Here is an 8,207-nt window from a genome sequence, read left to right on the forward strand (position 1 = left end):
AATCTCCAATAATCATTGTGTGTACAGCATAAATCTAGAGAGGAAAGGGTTATAGAGCGGGGCTGCCAGGCTCCCGAGAGCAGTGAGTCAGCAGAGTGAGGGAGGGGGAGGAGTCATCACAGTGCAAGCAAGAGAGGGACATGCCCCCTCCCTTTGACAAGATGGAAAATACATTGAGCAGCTATAATATGCTATTTTTAAGTAAAATATCAGTGATAGAGACATAAAAACTTACAAGTACATGATCAGGATTAGGTACTGAGCAAGGTCACTTTGTTTTTTGTTTGTTTTTTGCAGTTTGCCGGCCATAATTTTGCCAGAGCATACCGGCAAATAATGGGTACCGATGGACCTCATTGTCTTCTATAGCCGCCGTTATTTTCGGAGAAAAAAGATGGAGAAAAAGATGGTGCAAGAACAATTTATTCTCCAGCTTTTCTCGGTCCTAAAATAATGGGCTTCACACTGCCGGAGACAGCCGGCAGTGTGAACGCAGCCCAACATATAACAGTTATTTTTTTTTTTTGTGGGATCTGACAGGTACGCTTTAAGGAGTGAGGATTTCTCCTTAACTCTTTTGGGACACTATCCAGTTCTGCACCAGCCCAGCACTGAAAAGGTGAGCTTATTAGCTAGTTAACACCTTCTGGGCTATTCAGTATACAGCCACTCCCCCATTTGTATAATGCAAAAAAAAGGATAAGTTGGCCAGCATATACTGATACCAAACTATTGCATGGACCATGCAATAGTTTGGTATCAGTATGTGCTGGCCAACTTATCCTTTTTTGTGTTATACATATGGGGGGAGTGGCTACCTCCATGTTGGTTCCTGCACCCCAGCCATCTTATAAGGTGCTGATGTCTCAGACCTTACAAGCCTGGTAACTGACTGCACAGAGGCATATTCGCAGTGTAGGGTCCGTCCCAATGAGGTCACCTTATCGTAGTGGCATGGTCCAAACTATTTGGCCAAATGGTGAGCGAAGTACCTACATTTTTCATTGTAGCAATATAGCATTTCATGTTGCATCTGTATCTTTGTGCTAGGAGTGTGCTGCTGTATTCTCCTGCTTGTGTATATTTAGCCTAGCAGCGTGCACCTATATGCCAGTCCATGCAATACTTTGGTATCAGTATGTGCTGGCCAACTTATCCTTTTTAGATAGATAGATAGATATGAGATAGATAGATAGATACAGTCCAAATAAAAGCAGCACATCCAGTAATATCAGAACAAGATGTTGGGGTGCCTGCATATCCGGAACCTCAGTCCACTGGTCCCACAATCAAGATAGGCAAATAGATGCCTCACACCGCGTAGTAGAAATTAAAGTGGTAGATTTATTCCATAATGTGCAACAGACTACGTTTCCCCAGTCTCACACTGGCTTTTTCATGTGAATACAAGGAATATGTCTTGGGCATTTATAGATTTCCCCATTCAATTAAGTGACATCACAAATACAAAACTTGCATATGAAAACATAAGTAAAGTGTAGTATACATATAATCAAGACAGAGATCAGTGTACAAATTGGCATATAATCAGCATATACATTGAATACATGATGGTGCTATGGCTACAAACGATCCATACTGTGTATAAAGTTAAAATAGTGTCCGTGTTCCAGGTGTCCTTAATTACCTTCTGAGACCCCCATCAACAATGCCTCCATCCAGGACGCCAAATTAGCGTGGTATACCCAAAAGCCGCGGTGGAGCCACCAACCTCCGGGTCAGAAAGCAAGTCCATGTGTGACGCTTCATCGCGTCCTTAGCTACAAGTGTTGGTGCTGCGCCGCAACTAGCGCATGCTCAGTCCAGAAATTCTTAAGCGTCCTTAACAACATATTGTAAGCACTGTGCAGTGCCACACGCATTCCCTGAGTGGCAAAAAAGAAGAATTCTTTGCACATCCAACAGATGCTGTGTGCTTGATTCTGATGCGTCCATAATGATGTGTAGTATAGGAGAGAATACACGGATGGGATGGTCAGGCATAAGCTGTCCAGTTTCTGCATAGTCAGCCATCCTCCTCACTTGACAGAGAATAAAGAAGAATAAATAAATAAGAATCATGAAAAATAATTTATTACATATTACATATTAAAGGGAATATCTGCACTCCACCAATACAAATGATACATTCAATCTGGGGCAAAAGACACAGCATTCCCATGTGTATGGGGTGTTTTGGGAGGTTCTAAATGGCATGGTCCATATACATAGATCTGCCCAGCACCGGTCTAGTGGTGCCCTAGGGGATTAGTCCAGGGATGTCCCTACAAGTCAACAATCCCAAGACCCACGCAATTCTGGGGAAGTGTCAAAAACGCACCCTTAAATATATACTGCTCATTCACACTGGAGTTACAGAAATACATCCCTTAAATGGACCCAAAAATTGCTCAAATGTTGCTATGAGGATAAAAAAAAAGTACGTGGTTGCTTCTGTGCAGAATGAAAGAAGATGTATGGTCTTGATGGGTTTGGCATCATGGCTGGTCCCAGGTGAACAAGTGCTCTAAAATAGACAAAAATAAAAATTAATGATAGAACAAAATGATTCATATCACTATTCATCATTCACCATAGTTTCTGCACATTAGGGCCTACATCCATTAATTAACGTTTCATCATTTTTGGAAGTACAATAAATTCAACTTTTAATCCATTTGGTTTAAGACAGTTTAGCGCATGTATCCATTTTAGTTCCCTGGTTTGCAACAGGGTCACCCTATCACCACCTCTTCAAAGGAGGGATGGGATTCATGATCATGCATTTCAAGTCCGTCTCAACATGCCCAGGTTCCATGAAATGCGTGGAACACACTGTATCTATGTTGGTTTAATCTTGTCCTCAGATCACATTTGGTTTCTCCTACGTATATAAACCTTCAGGGATACCACAGTATTTATACAATATGGTCACTTTCACATGGAAGGTAGAAATGTATGGGATATGTCTTCTGTGTGGCAGGATGTGTGAATACATTCCCTATCTGTATATATCTGCAGCTAATGCAGCGTCAACATGGAAAACACCCCTTTGCTTTGATAGACAGATATCTTTGTGTCTTACTAATGTTTCCTGATATGTCTTCTTTAACCAAATGGTCTCTTAGATTTCGTGCTCTACGGCATGACATAAAAGGGTGTTTGAAATTCCGTAATTTGGGGGTAACTGTTCTTGACCAAGTGCCAACATTTCATTATATGTGGAAATAAACGGTATACGATTTGATTGATCTTTTTTTGCCTTGGGGTTTACCAAATTTTCTTTCAGATCTGATTTTATGGACATGGCGAGAAATGATAGTTGAAGGGTAATCCCTATTTTTAAATGGGTTGACCATTCGGTCTACAGCTTTGTCAAATTTAGCATCAGAGTCCGTGATGCGACTAGCTCTAAGTAGCTGGCTATACAGGAGGGATGTGATCATGGGCCTAAGATGGGAAGACTCATATTTAAGAAGGGTGTTACAATCAGTTAGTCTGTAGTAGATATATGTACAAAGTTTGTTACCCGTTATAGTGACTTCCGTGTTCAAGAAATTGACTTTATTATCTGAAAAAGTAAGAGTAAATTGTAAATTGAGATTAATGCCATTTACAAAACATTGAAAGTCAAGGAGCTCACTTACACAAAAATTCCATATCATAAAGATATCGTCTATGTATCTCCACCACCCCAGGAGTTTCCTGGAGTGGTGGGACACATAGACATGTTCCTCCTCGAAGTCTGCCATGACAATGTTGGCGTACATGGACGCCATGTTACTGCCCATGGCAGTCCCACGTAGTTGTATATAGTACTCCTCAAAGTTGGTTCTTTGTAAGCCCTTCCTCACTACTCTCAATCTCCTATCATGCTGTATGGAAGTGTAGAGAGAGAGACAATGTCAAATGTAGCAATAATACAGTTATCTGGAAGAGCATTTGATGTAATAATAGAAAAAAAGTGCATAGTGTCTCGTAGGAAAGATTTTGTGTCAGTGGCCAATGGTCCCAGGACTTTATCTAAAAAGATGGATATATGATTGGATAGAGATCCCTTGCCCGAGACAATTTGTGTACCTGGTGGATTATCTAGGCTCTTGTGGATCCTGGGCAGGAGATGTAAAACCGGTGTAATAGGAAATTCAACCAACAGAAAATCACTCAATTTTTTATCAATCACTTTGTCATTCAGGGCTCTATCCAGAATCCCTTCAATTCGACGTAACATCTCAACTTTTGGATCTCTACTAAGTAATTTGTATACAGCACCATCATGTAGTTGTCTGTGTGCCTCCTTTAAATAAGTGCTCCGATCCATGACCACAACCCCACCACCCCTGTCGGCTAGGTTAATGATGAGGCTGTGGTCATGGATCAGTTGTGTCATAGCCAAAATCTTGCCATGAGTTAAATTAGGATGTTTAAGACGTGTCTGCTGCTGTTTCAAATGTGCAAATTCTCTCCTAAGACAATCAGAAAAAGCTGAAATAGCAGGTGATTCAACTGCTGGTGTGAACTCACTATGTGCTGGTAAATCATCATTTCTACATGCAAAAATATTAGTCTGTGGAATGTTCTGGTCAGGACACATTCTCTCACCAGGAGGTTCCATTTTTTTTTGATTGTGGAACCATACTTTAAGCTTTAGTTTGCTCCGGTACAGGTGTTCGATCGCCGGGCTGTTTACTTCTTACTTCTTGTTAGCCCGGCACGTCACATGGAGCTTCAGCCTATGACCGGCTGCAGCGATGTCCCGCAATGGCCGGTGATAGGCTGAAGCTCCGTGTGACGTGCCGGGCTAACAGGAAGTAAGAAGCAAACAGCCCGGGGATCGAACACCTGTACCGGGGGTGGGGCGTAGGCAGGCAAGAGAAAGTTTGTTTTCCTTTTTTTTGCGGCCCGGACCGGATAAAATAAGAAAAGTGCGTGCCAGACTACTCCTTTAACAGCTTTTTTGTTTCCATTTCATATATTCTCCGCAGATCTATTTTGGAGGGATTATGTAGAAATGCAGCGTTGTTGGATAAACTCCCCGAAATGCAGTCGGCATCCACTTTGGTGTATAAAACACATCAGAGGAATGTGAGATGGAAGATGTATCCATGCTGCTCTGTGAATTAATGTCCATATTGAAGTCGGGTGCTCGCTTGTCTACCTTCAAATACAGTCCAAATAGAAGCAGCACATCCAGTAATATCAGAACAAGATGTTGGGGTGCCCACATATCTGGAACCTTGGTCCATTGGTCCAAAAATCAAGATAAGCAAATAGCAGCACACCACATAGTAGAAATCAAAGTGGTAGATTTATCACTGTATTCACTTTAAAAAGCCAGTGTGAGACTGGTGAATTGTAGTCTGTTGCACATTATGGTATAAATTACGGTATAAATCTACCACTTTCTACTACGTGGTGTTCATCTATTTGCTTATCTTGATTTTTGGACCAATGGACTGAGGTTCCAGATGTAATGAACTGTTATAGTGAACTGTTATAGTGGAATATCACTAATGTTTCTTTCTCTTTCTAATTTTTTTACAGTGACATACATGGACTGAATACACTCACCGGACTTTTTTTTGTTTACATGTGTTCAATAAAAATATGTGAATTTAATTTGGATACGTTTTTTGGTGTTTTTTTAGGATGATAGGTAGCGGTGTGTTAGGATTTGGTGGTCGTCAGGGGTAACATCTATCCTTTTTTATTTATTATTCTACATCTCTTTTCATTCTTAATCTTCATTATTTTGCTATAGTTTTATTCTATTCTAAGTTTATTATTTATTGTAAATTTTTTATTTTTTTATATTTTTTATTTATTCTTTATTTTATATTTATATTTATTTTTATCTTTATTTTTAGACTGGTCTATTTATATCATATTGCCCCCTCATGTGCTATACTAAGACCGAGATAGATAGATATGAGATAGATAGATAGATATGACATAGATAGATATGAGATAGATAGATAGATAGATGATAGATAGATATGAGATAGATAGATAGATATGAGATAGATAGATAGATATGAGATCGATAGATAGATATGAGAGATAGATAGATAGATGATAGATAGATAGATATGAGATAGATAGATAGATATGAGATAGATAGATAGATAGATATGAGATAGATAGATATGAGATAGATAGATAGATATGAGATAGATAGATATGAGATCGATAGATAGATATGAGATAGATAGATAGATATGAGATAGATAGATATGAGAGATAGATAGATAGATGGATGATAGATAGATATGAGATAGATAGATATGAGATCGATAGATGGATATGAGAGATAGATAGATAGATAGATAGATAGATGATAGACAGATATGAGATAGATAGATAGATATGAGATAGATAGATATGAGATAGATAGATATGAGATAGATAGATATGAGATCGATAGATAGATATGAGATAGATAGATATGAGATAGATAGATAGATAGATAGATATGAGATAGATACGAGATAGATATGAGACAGATAGATATGAGATAGATAGATATGAGATAGATAGATAGATATGAGATAGATAGATAGATAGATATGAGATAGATAGATAGATATGAGATAGATACGAGATAGATATGAGATAGATAGATATGAGATAGATAGATATGAGATAGATAGATAGATATGAGATAGATAGATAGATATGAGATAGATACGAGATAGATAGATATTAGATAGATTGTACAATTGTGTTTAGATGTTACAGATGCTCAGTTGTAAAGTTGGGGCTGTGGAATGTAGCGTTCTACATGTGTATGTGTTTAGTATATATAAAGGTTGTGTATATACATAATGTACAGGTATATACAGGTTTTATAATACATTACAGGCACAGGCAGGCTAATAACTGTTAAAAATACTTAGACCCATTCAATTTGCATATAGATTTGTAGGTAGCTTTAGATTTCTAAGTGTGAACTGGCACAATCTTTACAGACATTCAGTACAGGGAAAACATATTTTAAAACAATATACCCGTCAGTATAACATTACTGTACAATGATCTTTTTATAGAAATAAATTCAATAATAAACTGAGGATCTCTCTTTAAATCCTTTCTATTTAATCTTTATGATACTCATGTCCCCACTAGGGGCAGTGTTCTCCAGTTTACTCTCCTTCCATCCTGGCCAGGCAGGCTATAGAGCAGGGGCCTTAAACTCCAGGCCCGCAGAACGAAATTGTGTGGCCCCGGCACCGGGCAGGTGATTTCTCCAGGCATTTAGCCCTGCTTCAGGCAAGCAGCACTAAATGCTGGAAGACTTCACACACGTTGGCACACACTGCTACTGTACCTATATCTCCCTGCTGCAGCCTATAACGAGCCTTCCTGGAGGGATGCGCACAATTGGTGACATCATCACATCTGCAGCGCAGGACGCTGGGACGCTGATGTCCTGGTGCATGTGATGACGTCACCTAACGTGCGCATCCCTCCAGAAAGGCTCGTTATAGGCTGCAGCAGGGAGATGTCAGTACTGTAGCTGTGAAACTTAACTTAACTTGCCTAATTACTTGCCTAATAAAGGAGGACCTGCTTATCATCAGGGGCTAACATATCTTCTTAGGGGGCATAATTGTTTACCTAGGAGCCCTGCCTGCCGGGGGGTAATATGTATCTGGGGACCTGTACACCTATTGGGGACCCCTACTTGATCATCAGATAGGGCTCCCCAGTAGGTAGACAGGCCCCCAGATAGCTATTACCCCCATCAGTGATGGGGATCATCTGGGGCCTTTATACCTACTTGGGAGCCCTACCTGATAGAGGTCATATCTATCTGGGGGCCTGTGTACCTACTGGAGAGCCCTACCAGTTGAGGGTCATATCTATCTGGGGGCCCATCTGGGGGCATGATAGGGGAATCATATGTGAGGGGCACATGATAGGGGCATTATATGTGAGGGGCACATGATAGGGGCATTATATGTGAGGGACAGATGATAGGGGCATTATATGTGAGGGGCACATGATGGGGGCATTATATGTGAGGGACAGATGATAGGGGCATTATATGTGAGGGGTGCATGATGGGGGCATTATATGTGAGGGGCACATGATGGGGGCATTATATGTGATGGGCGCATGATGGGAGCATTATATGTGAGGGGCGCATGATGGGAGCATTATATGTGAGCGGCGCATGATGGGGGCATTATATGTGAGGGGCATAT

Source organism: Hyla sarda, chromosome 5 (assembly GCF_029499605.1).
Source record: "Hyla sarda isolate aHylSar1 chromosome 5, aHylSar1.hap1, whole genome shotgun sequence".
In the NCBI taxonomy this organism is placed as follows: domain Eukaryota; kingdom Metazoa; phylum Chordata; class Amphibia; order Anura; family Hylidae; genus Hyla; species Hyla sarda.